General features: G+C 43.7%; 2 non-coding genes across 2 annotated transcripts; both read left to right on the plus strand.

Annotated features, from left to right (window-relative positions):
- The first annotated feature begins 1,497 nt into the window (after window positions 1-1,497).
- On the plus strand, window positions 1,498-1,587 carry trnar-ucg (transfer RNA arginine (anticodon UCG)). Its single transcript is given in 2 exon segments — window positions 1,498-1,534; window positions 1,552-1,587. It is a non-coding gene; the product is annotated as a tRNA-Arg (tRNA).
- A 4,352-nt stretch (window positions 1,588-5,939) lies between these two features.
- Window positions 5,940-6,012, plus strand: trnat-ugu (transfer RNA threonine (anticodon UGU)). Its single transcript has one exon. It is a non-coding gene; the product is annotated as a tRNA-Thr (tRNA).
- Window positions 6,013-20,402: the final 14,390 nt, after the last annotated feature.

Raw genomic sequence — 20,402 nt, forward strand, 5'->3', positions numbered from 1 at the left:
AAGGGTGAAAGGAAGCCTCTGGTTAGAAGAGTTGAGTACCGATGGAAAGGGTTTGTTGATATGTGGGGGATGGGGGATGTTGTGCGTGGTGCAGTTGGTAGGCGAGGCCACTTGAGAGCTCACCTCACTCGCCTTAACGACTCATGTAAGAGCATTGAACTTCTTCCCGCACTGCATCCAAGTCCATTCTCCTGTGCGCCTGGCATCGACTTCCGCTCCCGCTGCCTCCCGCTGCCTTTGGATGTATGTCTGGAGGGCCTCTTTCCCACCCCCTCCATCACCCCTCACTCTGCGGTTATTGGATGTTCCTCCATCTATCCAAATCTTGCACCATGGTCTCTCAGCGTCAACAGAGACCCTTGGCGCATGCCCTCTCCAGGCCTGGTACCAACTCAGATTCATGACCAAACAATGCATTATATTGATGTTGCTGAAGGGATAAATATTGAACTGGTCTCCGGGGAGAACGAATCACCTTTTAAGACGGAGACAAGGTGTTTGTATCAGTTCGAGTTTTGACCTTTGTAATGTTTTTCTTTCCTTATTTTTCTTTTCTTCAGATTCCAACTGATCAGAAAACTGACAACTGAACTCTCAAAGAGTTTTAGAAAAATCTGTCACTCAAAATAAACAATGTTATAAATAAAGAAATAAACCGGATTGAGACGGTTCACTTCACTTCACTGAAACGTCTAATTCCGGTTAAACCGGCGCGGCGGAGTCACAGCAGCTCATCGCTGATCTGCACCTCAACTCCATTCAACGAAATAGAAACTGGAAATCTCATGTTTCGAGACGAGTTTACTAATTCCCTGAAAAATGATTATCACGAAAACAGCAAAACATTCCCTGCCCTGATTAAACACACAGCAAGGGGATGTGTCGAATATATGGCAAGAAACGCGCGATTTTATTATTACACGGATAGAATCCCGTGCTCAATATTAACATTAACACTGAGCGCCAGGTCTGGATCTGACCCGTTTACCCCGTGGTGCGGGACCCCGTCCGCGTTTATATTTACCAAACACAGAAAATCAGAATATAATAATCGCACCCAGCAGAATTGGGGATTGTTCGTATTTTACAGGACGAGATGAGACCACTCGGCCCGTCGGGCTTGGATATTAAATTCTGTTCACATTCTCCGCTCGGTGTTGTTCTCCGTGTACATTTTTAGTTAACCGATTTGTCTTGTTATTTTATTTCCCCTCTCTCTGTTTTGCAGGCTGAGTGCGAAAGAGATTCGATTTGGAGGCTAAACACTTTGATCAAAGATTTGAACATTGTTTATTCTGATTGTAGGTTTCTCGGAGACCCAGCGGGAGTTCAGTTCTCAGTTTCCTGATTAGTCGGAAACAGTAGAGCCAACTTGCTCCAAGAAAGAAAACAATAAATGAACAACATCAACAAAGTGAAAGTCAGTGAAAGATCCAAGCAGAGTCTTAACCACCCCTGCCCCTGGTTTAAGATCTTTTGCTGAAACTTTGCAGTAGAGGCCGCGTAGCCTAATGGATAAGGCGTCTGACTTCGGTATTAATCGTCGATCTTATCAGAAGATTGCAGGTTCGAGTCCTGCCGCGGTCATTTTTACATTCCTTCCAACGTGCGCCGTTACTGTTTGACACCGGGCCGTTTCGAACAGTGACTGACCTCATTGAACGGAATCCATAAATTCCTTTGCTGACAGAAGTTGGCCCGACACATTCAACATTGTCGGTCTGGGTGCTCGGGCAGGACATAGTGTAAAAGTGACTTTGTTTCTATTGTTTGGATTCAGAAATGGTCGAATAATCCATTCTGCTCTGTCCGTGTGGGTCGGAATCCCATCCGTGTCGTTATTGTATTGAAATTTTGTTGCGGCCCTACGTAAGTTTTGTACAATTAAAATGGTCTTGAATGATATTACCATCAATTCGAAACCGGTGTTTTAAGTCTATGTCCATGGATTGTTTATATTTTGTTTAAATGGAGAGGGACAATTGGAATTTTACACCTGCTGTAATGAGATAATGGTCGAGTGGAGAGGACGGATCGGAGATCAACCTTTCTGTCCTTCCTTGCTGCCTCTGGGGTTTACAGCGAATGAAAGATTAACGGGAAAAGCAAATGAAAAGGGAGCTGGAACATAAAGGGTTAACTTTATCCATCAGGATGAAATCGAATTTCAAAACTTTTTAACAATCTTGAACCTGTCCAGTTATTAGATTTGCACCAAGTCTGTACATTTTTTCTGTTAAATTTAATTCCTCCGCCCGCTCTTCATGACGAAAAATTAAATTTGGTGGGAGGTCGGGTCCAGATTTGAGTCCACGATCTCTCTCATTGTTAAGAGTCTCCCGTTTTGAACTAGAATCCCACCCATGGCTCGGTTCCCAGTAACTGCTGCAGAGATTGAAGGACTTCGGTCCCTCCTAAATCTCCTGCATTTCACCATCTCCCGATTATTCGATCGCTATTTGGGAACATGGGAGAAAGTCTGGGTTTAAATCCCGAACATTTAAATCCCCAACAATTCTTCTGTTTAACCCATTCCACGGTGTCTTTAGTTAACAATAACCTCCCGAGCGCAATTGGAATCCAGTCCGCAGTTTGTTTCCTTCTCTGTTCCTGTTCTCCCTCGGTGTCTCCAAAAGACCATTCACTGTTTGGATCAGGAGACTGGGTTTAAATCAGCATTCTTGTAATTATCTGCTGCACCCTCTCTAAAGCCTTGATATCCTTCCGAGAGTGTGGGGCCAATAATTGAATACAATATTTCAGCTGAGGCCTAACCAGTGTTTTATAAAGGTTTAGCATAACTTCCTTTCTTTTGTACTCTATGGCTCTAAGCCAATGATCCCATATGCTGATTTAACAGCCTTCTCAACTTGTCCTGCCACATTCAAAGATTTATTTACATAGATCTCCATATCTCGATGTTCCTGCACCCGATTTAAAATTGTACCATTCGATTTATATTGTCTCTCCTCATTCTTCAGGCCAAAACTTATCACTTCACACTTCTTTGCGTTAAATTCGATCTGCCATGTGTCTGGCCATTTCATCACTCTGCCTATGTCGTCCTGAAGTCTTTACTATCCTTTAAATTGTTTATCACATTGCCGAGTTTCGTGTCATCTGCACACTTTGAAATTCTGCCCTGTCCATCCAAGTCCATGTTGAACACTATCTATTTCAAGACGACGCGATCAGGCCTTCTTTGCCAAAATCGTTTTCAATGCGTGACATTCATTATCAAGTAAGACTTTGCAGAATGTATGAGGTAAGAAACGACATTGCCGTCTGTATGTGCAACGTAATAAAGTGCTTCCTGATTTCACCGTGAAAATCCGAGCTCTGATTTTATGTCCCGCCCCATCCCCATCACCGGAGGAAATAACTTCTCTGTATCTACTCTTCCGAATCGTTTTATCGTCTGACCAAGGCTCCATGCAACTGAAGCATAACTTCCTCCTCTTTATATTCCAGTCCCCTTAAGATAAAGGTCAACATCCCTTTAACCTTTTTGATTACCTTTTTTTATTGTCAAATAGTTTTTAGTGATTTGTGTACATGGACACACAAATCCCTTTGCTCCTCCACTGTTCCTAATCTCTCGACATTGAGAACATTTTCCGATTGATTGGATCCAAAGTGAATTACCTCACACTTCCCCACATTAAACTCCATTTAACACAGTTTTGCGAGTCACTTAATCTGTCTCTGTCCCTTTGTAACTTCCTGATCCCACCCACACAGGTAACTGTGCCTCCGATCTTACTGTCATTTGCAAACTTGGATATACAACTCTCTATTCCTTCATCCAAGTCACTCAGAAATATTGGGAGCACATTCCCGAGTGTTCACTGAAATCAGGTACCTTAATATTTTGAGGAATCCTTGAAATCCCACGGTCTTTCCCCACAGGTTTCAGTTAGCGCTGCAGTAAATCTCGTCCTCGGGTCTTTATTGAAAACCGTCAGTTTTTGCTGTTCAATCAGAATTGTCTTTGCACCCCGTGCTGGCGAGTCAGGGATTAGTGTTCGAAGAATCAGGAATAGGATCTGGAACCAGATCTTGCCGACGGCGCCACTGGAGAAATATGAGTTCGATTTTTATGTTTGATCCGCTCGATCAGATTGAATTTGACCAAGAAACAGGAAGCGGTTTTGGTGAAACTGATCCGAGGGGGAAGCGCGAAGGTGGTTGAAGCGATGAGCTGCTCAGTGATTGGATCCAGCCCGTGTGGCTCAGGATCCCGGTCTGGTCTCGTTCGCCGACACTGTTTTCTCCCTGATTGTTTTCCCTCTGCTTTCAGCAATTGCCTCAGGAACTATCTTTTATATCTGGATTCAGCACCAGGCAGAGAGATAGAAACAATTGTCTGGTGTTTATTGACCTGATCGGGAGGTTAAAATCACCGACGGCTGATTCACTGAGATCTCCAGGCCTGTGCTCTGCCGCCATTTGCTTTGGTTCCCTCTTCGACGCTTGTTCTCTCCGGGTGAAGAAGACAGATTTTCTCTTTCACCAGTTTTTTACAATAGTGGACCGGTCTCATTTTCTTTGTGGATAACTGGGATAAGTGGACAGAGCAGGGACAGAGAAAGGCTGTTGGAACCCGGAGCGGAACAAGGTCTCACTGTTATCGGACCAGAATTATTTCATTATCATTCTAATCCTGCAATTGCTGGGACCTCGAGCCACAATGATGAATTCACAGCGTGCGCCATTATCGATAGGTAAATGTTGCAGAAAGTGAGATACGGGAATTTGTGATTTGCCCATAATTTCTGGAACATTTCCGCCGCTCCTCCGAAAGGCTCGATTAAACGATAAAAGTTGTTTTCGTCGCTCAGCCCACTGTTGCCGTCAACGGCGATCGCCAATTCGCTGTATTTACACCATTAATCGTGCCGCAGCCAATTACGATTGGACAATGAAGGTAAATAAATTATGAGGCAGCAAGAAGTGACTGAGAAAAGTCACAGACTTCAGCCTCTCAGCTTCTCTCCTGCCATCTACTCTCAGGCTCAGTCTTTTGTTCCTTTTCAGTCGAGTTTATTTCTGCTCCCTCCCATCTTCCTTCCTTCTATCCATCACTGCCATCTTTCTTGGAAAAAGACGTTCCTGCCGTCTGCAGCTATGAAAAAATCTGAGACGCCAATTGGTGATTTTTCACTTAAAATGGAAGCGTAGTGGGACTTAACTGGGATTCGATCTCCGGACTTCTCATTTATCAATCATTGAAAACCTCAAAGTGAAAATAAGACCCGAAGTTCACCGAAACGCTGGCAATTGACCATGCAGCAATGTAAAACTTCGCTGCCACCCACAGCCGATCAGCCATCCTTTCAGACGGTTCCTGTTCATTCAATCTCGCTTTCTATTCCGATGTACAGCATCATCGAGTTGTACACTAATTATTTCAAGTAAACAATCTCAACGTCTTTTCACCAAATTTTGAATGTCCAACTTGTCTTATCCAGTAAGACTTTCTAAAATTGAAATGATCTGAAGCAAAATTGCCGTTTGTGTGAGAATAGAGTACACCGGGTAGACTAGCGCTAACACACATTTCATAATGTAAAACAAACACACGTTAAACTATTGTGCAGCAGTTGTCGGAGGTCACCCACAGGAGGAGGTCAGGGCCGGGTGTATCACACACAGTACTCATCAACATTTCGTGGGAAGAGATCAGAAATGCAATAGGGTAAGACCAGATAGTGTGGAGAGAGTGTGGGAATAAATCAGGATGAATAGGACTAGATATAAGATGTACTGACAGGGGATAAGGAAGAGAAGGTCATGACTGATATCCATGGTTTCTCAGGCTGAGACCGTTGAACAAAAGATTGAGGTTATTACGCAGACGCACTGAAGGGGAAGACTCAACAAAGTCGCTTGACAAAGGTATCAATACCATAACGTTGGGAAAGGTTGGCACGAATGTGAGCGCCGTGGCTCAGTGGTTAAACCACCTGTCTTGTAAACAGGAGATCCCGGGTTCAAATCCCAGCGGTGCTTTAAGCTCAGGTTGTTAGCTTCTTTGCTCCCATTTTCCACCCGTTGTGCTTCAGAGAGCAGCAAGAACAATCTTTCCTTCTCCTCATTGGCAGCCTCCAGAAGGCCTTGGTTTTTGCTTCCCAGCCTCTCTGTGTTGACTGCCGAGTTAAATTAGTTCCAGAGATTCCCATCCACGGGTTTACAATTGCAACGAATCATCTCCGTGAGGTTAAAGTGCCCCCTGCTCCTTTATATTTCGATTAAATAATATCAATCAATTGCGGAATAAAAATTCAGCTGTTCGCTGATATTCTGTATTTTCCCCAATCAAGTCGACAGGAGGGAACGAATCTTTGTCTGAGGACGTTGGACAAACTGATTCTCGGGGAGAGCTAAACATTCATGGTGGAGATTAAACACAGACCAACACCGCGGGACCGCTTCTGGTCAACGACTTTAATTCTTAAACCAGAGCTGTTTTAGCGAAGGGATTGAAGAGCTGGATTCTAAATCTAAGGGGATTCAGACGCGCCGGTTTAACCGGATTTACACGGTTCACTTCACTTCAACAGGAAAACATTCGACAATTTCAAAAGTTTCATCCCCTGATTCTCGTGACCGGACAGGAAGTGAAATTTCAAATTGGTTTTTCAGTTCCAGCAACAAGATTCTTCTCAATATAAGAAAAACGGAGTGTTTCAAACTGCAGGGAGTGAATTAACCGCAGATTCGGAGCCAGCGCTCTCCAGTATGTTCTTATCTACAACACTCTTAGAATTATGGAGTCATAGAATGGTTCCAGCACAGAAAGAGTACATTCGGCCCGTCGAGTCCGTGCCGGCTCTTTGCAAGAGCAATCCAGCTAATCCCATTTCCCCGCTCTCTACTCGAAGCTCTGCAATTTTTCTCCCTTCAAGTACTGATCCAATTCGCTTTTGAAAGCCACGAGTGAATCTGCCTCCACCACCCCCACAGGCACTGCATTCCAGATCACAACCATCGCTGTGTCAAAAACTTTTTTCTCATGTCGCCTTTGGTTCATTTGCCCATGACCTTAAATCTATGCACTCTGGTACTTGACCCCTCCGTCAATGGGAACAGTTTATCTCTATCTACTCTGTCCATACCCTTCATGACGTTGAATACCTCGATCAAATCTCCTCCAAAATTTTGGCTCAATGGTGAACAACCCCAGCTTCTCCAGTCTATGCACGGAACTGAAGTCCCTCATCCCTGGAATCATTGCAGTAAATCTCTTCTGCAACCTCTGTAAGGCCTTCACATCCTTCCGAATGTGCGGTGCCCAGAACTAGAAACAATACTCTAGTTGTGGCTCAACCACTGCTTTATAAAGGTTCATCATAACCTCCTTGCTTTTGAACTCTATGCATCTATTCATGAAGCCCAGGTTCCCGTATGCTTTCTTAACCGCTTTCTCAACCTGCCCTACCATCTTCAATGATTTGTGTACATAGACCCGCAGATCTCCCTGTTCCTGCACCCCTATTAGAATTGTACCGTTTAGTTTATATAGCTTTTCCTCGTTCCATGACTCTTCCCTTCCGCCGATACTTCTCAGGACTTAAAACTCAGTTTAATTACACCGACTTATCATTTTCTAATTTATCCCGTTTCTCTCCTCCTCTGTCTGTATCGAACGTGGTTTCCTCACTTGTTGCGACCCCGCCCGCACTCCATCCGTCTCTGTGTTCAGACAAAGGAACTGGCTGAAGTGTCACATCATCCTGGGGGATTTCAGTGTGAGTGAGGCTTCCACGGACACTGGATCCCGTTCAAAGAGTTTCATCAAGAGGTGTTTCAATACGGTGAGGTGATCTTTACTGCCTGGAGATTATAATGTCCAGACGGGCAGTGAGACTGAATGGGGACTGAGTGCAGAGATTGGAATGGGAGGCCAGCAGATTCACTTTGATCTGGCCATGTTTTCATTTCTTCTCTATGAATCCCCTGAGCTGGAGATCAGCCTCCTCCTTGAGAGCGATTCGGCAATCCAGATCAGAGGGAATTAAGTATCAAGAAAGTCGAGTGGGACTGGAGCCCCTTGTTTGACAAATTTATTGGAGTTGTTTGAGGATGTAGCCAGCAGGGTAGATCAAGGGGAACCAGTGGCTGTAGTTTACATGGATTTTCAAAAGGCATTCGATAAGTTCCAACATAAAAGGTTGTTCCATTTGGTAAGGACGCATGGGGTTGGTGGTAATATATATTAGCATGGTTGAAGATTGGTTAACGGAGAGAAAGCAGAGAGCAAGGATAACGGGTCATTCTCAGGTTGGCAGTCTGTAATTAGTGAGGTGTCGCAAGGATCGGTGCTTGGGCCTAAGTTATTTACAATCTATATTAATGAATTAGATAAAGGGAACGAGTGTACTGCATCCACCTTTGCTGACGATACAAAGCTCGGCGGCAAAGCAAGTTTGGAGGAGGAGACAAAGAATCTGCAAAGGGATATAAAAAGATTTACTGAGTGGGCAAGAAGGTGGCAGATAGAGTATAACGTGGAGAAATGTGAAGTTATTCACTTTGGCAGTCAGAATAGAAGAACAGAATATTGTTTCAATGTTGAGAATCTATTAAACGTTGGTCTTCAGAGAGACTTGGGTGACCTAGGTCAAAAAAATTATTACGTGGGCACAGCAAGCAATTAGGAAAGCAAATGGCATGTTGGCCTTTATTGCAAGGGGGTTGGAGGACAAGAGTAAGGAAGTGTTATTGCAGTTGTGAGGGCTTTGGTGAGACCTCTCCTGCAGTACTGCGAACAGTTTTGCTCTCCTTATCTAAGGAAGGATATACTTGCCTTGGAGACAGTGCAACGCAGGTTGACTAGATTAATTCCTGGGATGAGAGGGTTGTCCTATAAAGAGAGGTTAAGTAGAATGGGCCTATACTCTCTGAAGTTTAGAAAAATGAGAGGTGATCTCATTGAAACATAAAAGATTATGAGGGGGTTTGACAGGTTAGGTGCTGAGAGATTGTTTCCCCTAGTTAGATGGAATAGAACCAGGGGTATAGTCGCAGGACAAGTGGTCGGTCATTCAAGACTGTGATGAGGAGGAATTTGTTCACGCAGACGGTTGTGAAATTTGGAATTCTTTACCCCAGATGGCTGTGGATGCTGATTCATTGAATAGATTCAAGGCTGAGATAGAAAGATTTTTGGACTCTAGGAGAATCAAGGGATATGGGGATTGGGCGGGAAAGTGGAGTTGAGGGAGAAGATCAGCCATGATCTGATTGAATGACGGAGCAGGCTCGAGGGGCCGTCTGACCGACTCCTGCTCCTATTTCTCATGTTCTTAAAACAGGAAGCGTCTGGGTGGCTGTTTATCTTCCATGATGGACATCAGTGAACAGCTTGGGTTTTTATTACAAGGTCCCACCCTTCAGTATCATTACTATGTATCCGTTATCTAAAATACAACGCCAGTGGGAATCGAACCCACAACCTTTAAAACCGCTTCATTTACTCACAATGATGTATCAATGCGCTATCCATTGCGTCACAGAGCTAAAAACAGCAATATTAATTTTGCTGAGTGCTGAACCGACCAGTCAAGACTTTCGGTTGATTTTCACTTCCCATAGATTTTCCATGGGGTTTTACACGGCACGTTTTTATCAGCCAAACATCGAAAAAAAGCTACAGAGCTTCGACAGCAGACTGAGAGATGGGGGTTGAGGGATATTGTGAGAAGCTTGAAAGGTGGGTTTGAGAGGCATGGAGAGAAGGACTTAGTTGGGTTTGATGTATATTGTGAGAACTGGGAAGCTGGGGTTAGATGGAGAGTAAAGCTCCCTCAACAATGTCCCTTCAAACACACCCAGGGTAGGTACAGCACCAGTTTGATTACAGAGTAAATCTCCCTCTTCACTGCCCCATCAAACATTCACAGGGCATGTACAGTACGGATTAAATACAAAGTAATGCTGCCTCTAAACTGTCCCATCAAACACTCCAAGGGCAGGGACAGCACGAGTTAGATTACAGACTAAATCTCCCTCTACACTGCCCCATGGAACAGTCACAGGGCAGGTACAGCACGGGTTAGATTACAGACTAAATCTCCCTCCACACTGCCCCATGGAACAGTCACAGGGCAGTTACAGCACGGGTTAGATTACAGACTAAATCTCCCTCTACACTGACCCATGGAACAGTCACAGGGCAGGTACAGCACGGGTTAGATTACAGAATAAATCTCCCTCTACACTGCCCCATGGAACAGTCACAGGGCAGGTACAGCACGGGTTAGATTACAGACTAAATCTCCCTCTACACTGCCCCATGGAACAGTCACAGGGCAGGTACAGCACGGGTTAGTTACAGACTAAATCTCCCCCTACACTGCCCCATGGAACAGTCACAGGGCAGGTACAGCACGGGTTAGTTACAGAGCAAAGCTGCCTCTAAACTTTCCCATCAAACACTCCGAGGGCAGGAGCCCGGAGCGCGGGGATATCACAGGATCATATTCGGTGCAGCACAGGAGGAGGCCATTCAGCCCATCGAGTCCGTTCAGCCTTTCAATTAGATCTTGGCTGATCTCTACTTAGGAACAAATGGAAGCGATTCATCTGCTCGAGCCTGTTCCATCATTCAACTAGTTCCTCGCTGATCTGTACCTCAGCTCCATTGACCCGTCTGTTCTCGACACCCTCTGATAACCTGAACCAACAAAAATCTCTCGATCTCAGTACTGATATTTTCATTTCATGGAGTGACCACAGCCTTTTCGGGGAGAGAATTCTAGATTTCATGGAAAATCAGTGCCCGTGACAAAAGCTGGTCTCGATCTACAAACCGCCTCCTCAATGTACCCGGTTTACTGGACGGGCAGAGAAATTGAGGGGCAGCAGATCCTTACAATTGTTGCGCTCAGCTCTAATACTAAACAGCAACTCCCCAATGTTAGAGAAAGAGATTTCATTCGACATTCTAAGTCCCTTGTATTTGAAATGTGCTGTTGAGAATACAGCACGTGCAGACAAAGGGACAGGCAGAAATGCAGCATTGGCAAATAACAACGCAAAATAGATCCTCACAAATTAAATACATTGTGCAAGGAAATGGGGAAAATGATAAACAGTAACGAATATAATGAAAATAACGATAATAATCCTCCTCATCATCATATTCGAATTAATCCAGAAGGAGAATTAATTGTTGGGAATGTCCGTGGAACGAGTTATATCATAGGTCAGAGCGCAGTAGATCAGCATCACCTCAAGATTTCGGCCACCTCGATGCACCGGTAGCTTCCAAAAGCCGTTTTATTTCCTTCTTTCTGAATCCAAACAGTGTGAATTAAGTGACCGGTACAAAATGTCCTGCCCGTGCACCCAGGCCGACAATGTTGAAATCGCACAGTCAGGAAGACAAGGAATGTATGTATTTACCTCAAGTCTTTTCTGGGACAGTTAGAAATGGTCGGATGTAAAACAGTTCCGGCCCATATAGAACACGTTATCAACCAGTGTACAAACCGACCACAGCAGGACTGGAACCTGCAATCTTGTGATGACATCACGATAAAGAGCGAAATCAGATGCCTTCTTTATTAGACCACGATCACAAATGATCTAAAACCCGGAACCGTGTTCATTAAAGCCTTTACTTCTTTCTGTCTCTTGCTTTCACTTTGTGGATGTTGGTCATTTAATTGATTATCTGTTCTTTTACCAAGTTGGACCTTCGGCTTCCGAAATCGAAATAAATCTTTCAGAAAACTGACAGCTGAACTTCCGCTCGGTCTCCGAGAAATTTACAATCAAAATAAACTATGTTCAAATAATTGATCGAAATGATTAGCCGCCAAACCGAACCGCTTCCACACTCAGTCCGTAAAATAGAGAGAGAGGAAAAGACAAATTGGTGAACTGAAAATCTATACTGAGAGCAACACAGAGCAGAGAGAGCGAACATAATTTAGTGCGGGACCCGAGGGGCCGAATGGTCTCTTCCTGTTCTGTACAATACGAACATTCTCTAATTCCACTGGGCGTGATTACTATTTTCTGATTTTCATTTGGTATTAAATATGAACACAGTGTATTTGTGAGAGTGTGTGAGTGTGGTGGGGGTCCCGGAACCTCGGGGTAATGGGTTCGATTCAGATCTGGCGCTCAGTGTTAATATGTGTATTCTCACTGTTAAAAATCGCGGGTTTCTTGCTGTGCACTCAACACATGCCCTGTAATGTGTGTTTAATTTCTGCAGGGAATATTTTGCGAGGTTGTTAATATTCAACTCGCGGGAAATTTAAAAAATGGGAAAGAATTATTTTTGCCAAAATGAGAGGGCACGGAATTGGAGCGAGCCATTAGACTTGGGTTCAATATTAGTTGGGATGTCGGAGGCAGAGAGTGGGGATAAAGTTTAGGTATTCTGATTGGCGGGATGTGACAGTGATGTTCCCCAGAGTTCTGTTCTGGGGCTTCAACTCTCCACCATATTTATAATGACTGCGATGAACGAATACAGGGTTGGATATCCAAGTTTGCAGATGTGACTAAGTTAGGACGGACAGTAAGTGAAAAAGGGAGCAGGAAGTTGCAAAGGCGCATAGACAGATTAAGAGAATGGACAAAACTATGGTAAATAGAGTTCAAAGTGGGCAAGTGTGAGGTCATCAACTTTGGACACATAAATCGGCGGATTTTCTGAATGGTTAGAAGCTAGGGATTGTAGAGGAGCACAGAGATTTGGGAGTCCAAGCACATAAATCTTTGAAAGGCAGGTACAGAAAGCAATTAAAAAGTCTTGTGATATGTTGGCCTTTATCTCAAGGGGGCTGGAATACAAATGTGATGCAGTGATGGTTCAATTATTTTGAGCCTTGTTCACAGCCCATTCAGCGGACTGTGTTCAGCACAACGCTTCAGAAAGGATATTTTGGCCTTGGAACGGGTGCAGTGCAGATTCACCAGAATGATACCGGAGCTGAGACGGTTAGTTTTGAGAGCTTTTTGCATAAACATAGCTTGTAATCACTTGAGTATAGGAAATCGAGTGATGGTCTGATCGAGGTGTTTAAAATGAAAAACGATTCAATCGGGTAAATGCGGAGAAATTATTTCCTTTGGTGGGGAAATCAAGAACAAGGGGACATAAACTTAAAATTAATTCGAGGCCATTCAGGAGCGAAATCAAGAAGCATTTTTTTGCACGAAGGTCAGTGGAAATTTGGAACTCTTTCTCCCAAAAGTTGTGGAGACTGGGGGTCAATTGCAGTTATCAACACTGAGATAGATAGATTTCTGTTAGTTAGGGGTATCAAGGGATAGGGAGCAAAGGTGGGAAAATGGATTTAAGGCGCAGATCAGCCATGATCTAACTGAATGTTACAACAGGCCCGACGGGTTGAATGGCCTACTCCTGTTCCTAATGTTGCTATTGTCCAAGGCGTGAGCTATTATAATACCACAGGAAACATCAAAGTGAAACTCTCTGGAATGTATAATAATTAAATGTAATGAACGGAGCAAAAACTGGAATCCCCACCGCAGCCCACAGAATCCTGGGGATGTGGATTTCAGTCGAGCTTCTGCTTCATACTTGTCACAATCTATTCCAATATTGTCCAGGTCCCGATACCTCGGGTAGCGCTCTTCAAACAGAAAGGTGTCAGTTTTGTCATCATCTGAAACCTTTAAGGATTCTTAATGTCAGTGAAACGGAGGTTATTTCAAGCCCTTGTCTATGGTTACATTACTCCACCTGAGGTGTTCGGGCAAAGCCCGATGTCTTCCCGTCCGAAATACATAAATCCCTAATTCAATTACGAGCCTGAGCGCCCACATTCAAACAGATGGAGAAATGGTGCAAGAGGGAGGACTTCAGATTCTTGGGGCATTGGGATCAGTTCTGGGGCAGGAGGGATCTGTTCAAAATGGACGGGTTGCACCTCAATAGAGCTGGGACCAATGTCCTCGCGGGAAGGCTAACTAGTGCAGCGGGGGAGCGTTTAAATTAAATTGGCAGCGGGATAAGCACCAGAAGGAAACAATAGAGAGGAGAAACAAAGTACACAGAGGACTGGGAGGGTCAAAAAACACTAGAGTAAAAGAGAGTTCAGAAATAGGAGGGATCAGACAGGGGCAAATCCAAAGCAGTCTAAGATGAGTTTGGAGTGCATATGCCTAAATGCACGTAACGTGGCAAACCAGGTTGGTGAGCTGCAGGCTCAAGTCGCCAAATGGTTCTATGATCTCGTGGTAATAACAGAAACCTTGCTCAAAGAAGGGGAGGATTGCGTGCTTAATATTCCTGGCCACATGGCATTCAGGAAAGATAGGGAAGGGAAGAAAAGAGGGGCAGTATTGATCGAATATACTATTATAGCACTGGAAAGGGATGATGTAGTAGAGAGGTCAAACACAGAATCTATTTGGTTAGAATTAAGATACAACAGAGAAGCTATTACGCAACTGGATGTATACTGTAGGCCACCAAATAGTGGGAAGGAGATAGAGGAGCAAATTTGCGGGCAAATTACAGAAAGATGCAAGAAATATAGAGTAGTGATAATGGGGGATTCAATTATCCCAATATAGAATGGGACAGTAATAGTGAAAATTGCAATGTGGGGAAGGAGTTCCTGAAATGTGTACAAGAGAACTTTATGGGACAATGTGTTTCTTGCCCAACGAGTAAGGAAACAATGCTGGGTCTAGTTCTGGGGAATGAAATTGGCCAGGCGGAGCATGTTTCAGTGGGGCACAATTTGGCGAACAGTGATCATAATATCATTAGGTTTACAATAGTTTTGGAAAAGGTCAAGGTGGAGTTGGATTCCGGTACGGAGTGGACAAATCACTGAGAGGTAGAAAGGAAGGGCATGGAAAGCCGGAGATCCCTGCATTACTAATGATACGGATACGAAAATGAAACAGAAAAAGGAGGCTTATGACAAATGGAAGGTTCATAAAACAGTTGAGAACTAGGCTGAATACAGAAAGTACAAAAAAGGGAATGAGAGGGGTAAAGAGAATGTGCGAATAGATTAGTGGCTCACATAAAAGGAAGACAAAAGTCTCTTATAATCTTATAAATAGTAAAAGAGAAGTCAAAGGAAGGGTGGGAGTGGTCAGGGACAATAAAAGGAGATGTTCTTGTGGAGACAGACGGCATGGCTGAGGCACTAAATGAATACTTTACATCTGTCACACGTCTGTTTATAAAAGGGGAAATGAAGGCAATTACAGGCCAGGCAGCCTAACGTCGGCGGTGGGGCAACTTTTAGGGACAATAATCTGGGACAAACTTAATTATCACTTGGAAAAGGTTAATAAGATAAAGTCAGCACGGATTTGTTGAAGGAAAATCGTGTTTGACTAACTTGATTAATTTCTTTCATGAAATAGTGGAGAGGGTTGATGAGGGTGGTGCAGTTGATGTTGTGTAAATGGACTTTCAAAGGGCATTTGATAAAGTAACACATAATATACTTATTACCAAAATTAAATCCCGTGGGATTAATGGGACAGTTGCAGCGTGAATACAAAATTGGCTGAGAGACAGAAAGCATAAAGTAGTGGTGAACGGTTGTTTTTCAGACTGTTGGGAAGCATACAGTGGTGTTCCCCAGGGGTCAGTATTAGGACCACAGCTCTTTTTGATATATATTAATGACCTGGTCATCGGTATGGATGTTATAATTTCAAAGTTTGCATATGACAGGGAAATCTAGCAAACAATGTGAAGGATTGCAGCAGACTTCAGGAGGACATAGACAGACTGGTGAAATGGGTAGGCAGGTGGCAGATTAAATTTAACACAGAAAAGTGTGAGGATACATTTTGGTAGGAAGAATGAGGAAAGGTAATAAAAACTCAATGGTACAATTTCAATGAGGTGTAGGGACAGACAGAGCTGGAGGTGCACATACACAAATATTTGGAAGTGGCAGGACAAGTTGAGAAGGCTATTAAAAAACATATGGGACCCTGGGCTTTATTATTAGAGGCATAGAGTACAAAAGTAAGGAAGTTATACCAAACCTTTAGAAAACTCCCGTTGTGCCTTAACTGGAATACTGTTTTCAATTCTGGGCACCTTCAATTTAGGAAGGATGTCAATTTCTTAGAGAGGGATAAGAAGAGATTTAATATATACTAGGGATGATGCATTTCAGTTCTGTGTCGAGATTTTTTTCAAATTCGTTCACGGGATGTGGGCATCGCTGGCGAGGCCAGCTTTTATTGCCCATCCCTAATTGCCCTCGAGAAGGTGGTGGTGAGCCGCCTTCTTTAACCGCTGCAATCCGTGTGGTGACGGTTCTCCCACAGTGCTGGTAGGAAGGGTTGGAACCGAAGGACACAGAGAGACAGAATTAAGGTGATCAGCAAAAGAGCCAGAGGCGACATGAGGAAACATGTTTTTACACAGCGAGTTTTAATGGTCTTAAATGCAGTGTTTGAAAGGCTGGTGGAAGCAGGTTCAATAGTAACTTTCAAAAGGGGAATTGGATGAATACTTGAAATGAAAACATAAAGAGAGGTACGGGGAAAGAGCAGGGGAATTGGAATAATTTGATTGCTCTTTCAAAAAGCCGACACAGGAACAATGGGCCGAATGGCTTCGCCCAGTGCTGCAACATACGATGATAGTATACAACGGGTTTTCATCGCGGGAAGCAGTGCAAACCCTTGAAGCATGTTTGAGAATTCTTGGTATTGAGTTGGTGCAGCGACAGGAGTGAACCGCGTCACAAAACAGAAGGGAAACTGAACCTACTTCTGTTTAACGTGTTTCAGTGATGCAGTCAGAGTCCGGCTTACAGTATATTGTTAAATAGAAATGTGAACAAAATGTTACTTCAAACTTGGGGCTATTTCATTTCAAAACACTTGCAATATCTTTTGGAATTAATTAGTGCAGCACACACGTTACAGTGAAGGGAATTGCGGGCTGCCCAAATGACTGGAAGTAATGTCAATGCTGCTGCTGTTCCCTGATCCCACGGGAGGTTTCCACGGATTATAAATAATGATTTTCTCTTAATCTCTCATATCACAGAGTCAGTTGGAGCCGTGTGTCCAGCGTGAAGAGTCACCATCACTTCTCAGACAGAATGAGAGTTCCACTCACCGCGTATCCATTTACCGTGTTACCGCCAGTAATTCAGACAGTAATGATTTACTATCCGATTATAGCAGCCATTGGAGTCCCCGGTAAGTTATTATATTCATTTCCTAAATGTATGATTCAGGATTTAACCGTATTACGGCTCTTCTCACGGTAAATGTCCTTATTTTTACTGTGTTATTTCCAAGCTATATCAAGGCAGAAATTCAGTGACTGTATTTCCTGCTCTTTCTTGTTCCTTGACTGATCATTCTATTGACATTATAATGTTATTGTTCATCTCCATCAAAAGCTGCATCTTATTTTCTTCATCAAATGTCTTTCAAACTGTTGTATTTTGAACTGCGAATCCGTGCGGTGCGTGATACAATGGATGTATTTGGATTTCAAGTTGTTTCCCGTGTTCCCAACAGACTCCCTCACCTCTCCTCCTTCCCTTGATCTAACACTCGGGTAATATCCGTTCAAAACCTGGACATATAACAGACTCCCTCTCCTCTCCTCCTTCCCCTATTCTAACACTCGGGTAATATCCGTTCAGTACCTGGACATATAACAGACTCCCTCTCCTCTCCTCCTTCCCCTAATCGGACACTCGGGTAATATCCGTTCAGTACCTGGATATATAACAGACTCCCTCACCTCTCCTCCTTCCCCATATCTGACACTCGGGTAATATCCGTTCAGCACCTGGATATATCACAGACTCCCTCTCCTCTCCTCCTTCCCCTGATCTAACACTCGGTAATATCCGTTTAATACCTGGACATATAACAGACTCCCTCACCTCTCCTCCTTCCCCATTCTAACACTCGGGTAATATCCGTTCAGTACCTGGATATATAACAGACTCCCTCACCTCTCCTCCTTCCCCTAATCTGACACTCGGGTAATATCCGTTCAGTACCTGGATATATAACAGACTCCCTCACCTCTCCTCCTTCCCCTGATCTCACACTCGTTAATATCCGTTCAAAACCTGGACATATAACAGACTGCCTCTGCTCTCCTCCTTCCCCTGATCTAACACTCGGTAATATCCATTCAATACCTGGACACATAACAGAATCCCTCTCCTCTCCTCCTTCCCCTGATCTAACACTCGGTAATATCCGTTCAATACCTGGACATATAACAGAATCCCTCTCCTCCCCTCCTTCCCCTGATCTAACACTTATTAATATCCGATTAAAACCTGCACATATAACAGTGAATCCGGACAATCAGGACTGGGAATTGTTCAGTCCCATTAATCAGAATTTTCCGACTGTTTTCGGTCTTTTCCCACCAAAGTGTTGTTATTATTCCTGGTGATCACAATCCATTCCGAGGGTGGGTTTGTGCTCCACGCGGAACACAGAGTCTCCCACTGATCTTCTCCCATGACCGTATATCAGCATGTTCTCAGCCACCTCTTGCCTCATCTGGCCGTCAGTTTGCTGCCTTTAGACGGTGGGAGGCAGCTGGTTTCTGACACAACCCTTGCTGTCACGATACAGGTGAGACTGGGAATCCAGTGCAGCTGGAGAGCGATTGAAACCGCGGAGCGGCGCTCCGTGAAACTGTCCTGGGTTTGACCTGATTTGAGAAACCGTTTCAGCTTCCAACACCCGTAATTTACCCATCGCATCCATTAGATGCCGGGTTATGGCCCCTTTATATTAACCGGATACTTTTATTGGGTCGATCACTCATTTGCAGGTTGGTACACCTGCCGCACTCTTAGCAAGTCTGTCCGCCCGGTCAAAACGCTGCTCGATAGAAATTCACCTTTAATATCACTCAGATCCTTAGAGTTAGAAGAGAGTTCTGATCACATTTACCCAACCTGTCGCCATAACCCTTCATCACTCTTCCTCCATCCACCTCTCCAATCTACTTTAAATCTTAATATAGTTTCTGCATCAACCACTAACCCAGGAACTGAATTTCACCGCCTCCCAACTCTCTTTGAAGAAGTTTCTCTAGCTCTCTGTTCTAATTTTGTTATATTTAATCTTGTATCTTTGGCGCCTTATTCTTGACACCCTCATCATTTGAAAACAATCTGCTTCGATCGACCTTCTCCCATCCTTGCATAATTTGAAACACTTCCATATTATCGCCCCGTAATCTATGTGTATGTTAGATTGTCGAATCGTATTTGCAGTTTAGTATGACAAAGTCCAGATTATGAAACCGCTGTTTTTTTTTAACTCATTCTGCACCACGGACTCAAATTTCCCGCTTCAGTTGATAAACGGAAATTTCATATTGAGTCGAATGGATTCCCATCACCGGGTGCTATTAAACCTTTCCACCTTCCACCTTTCTTTTGGAAAGAAATATAATCGGAATTATCCACCAATATTTTCGCTGTTTGATTTTAAAACTCTAGAAAGTCTATTCAATGATGTCACTCAGTAAGAACAGAGTGAAGTGAGTTGCCTGACTGTCCCACTGACTGTCACCAATCTCAGTGTCAATGCAGCCTATTGATCCCACTGGGAGATTCGCTCCTGTATTAATAAGGGTTTCTCTGAATATATCAACTCACAGGGTCAGTTGTAGCTCGGTGTCCCGCACCCAGAGTCACCATCAATTCTCAAACACAAATAAAGTTTAATTGATTGTATATCCGTTCGCCGTGTTCCAGTTCTCCAGGTGGTGTTTGGTGTGCCCGGTAACTGATTCTGAAGAATTACTTACTTTCTGAATCAGGTTTAACTGCATCACTGCTCTTGTTATGTGTCCGATAAATTGTTGTTTTGCTCTGAAGCGTTTGTGTTAGTGTTTTTCTCTCAATGTCAGAATTTCATTGAATATCAAATCTGCCTTTTCCTCCAGCTTCCTTGTGTGATATATTCATTGAGATCATAATGTACTTGTAATGTCCAGCAAAGACTCCAATCTGTTGCCTTCATTGAACGTGCTGTCAGTTGGTGTAATTTTATCTGAGAATATCTTCAGTCCAGCGTGAAAGGTTACATACACCTAACTCCAGATTCTCAAGTTGTCCGACAATGTCAATTATTTCCGTGCTTTTGATAGTTTTCGCTCAAGAGATTATGAGCAAAAATGCGAACGTCCAGAATTGGAGATAAACTTGTGACATGGGTCGGTAATTGGTTGTGAGGAAGGAGACAGAGATTCGGGGTCGATGATCGATGTTAATCGAATGTTGGCTTTTATCGCAAGGGGGTTTAATTGAAAAGTGTGGAAGTGATACTTCAGTTGTAAGGAGCCTTGGTCAGACCACTTCTGGAGTACTTTTTTTTCAGATTTAGGCACAGAATCTCAGGGATGATATATTGGCCTTGGAGGG

Source organism: Heptranchias perlo, unplaced genomic scaffold (assembly GCF_035084215.1).
Source record: "Heptranchias perlo isolate sHepPer1 unplaced genomic scaffold, sHepPer1.hap1 HAP1_SCAFFOLD_122, whole genome shotgun sequence".
Classification (NCBI taxonomy): Eukaryota; Metazoa; Chordata; class Chondrichthyes; order Hexanchiformes; family Hexanchidae; genus Heptranchias; species Heptranchias perlo.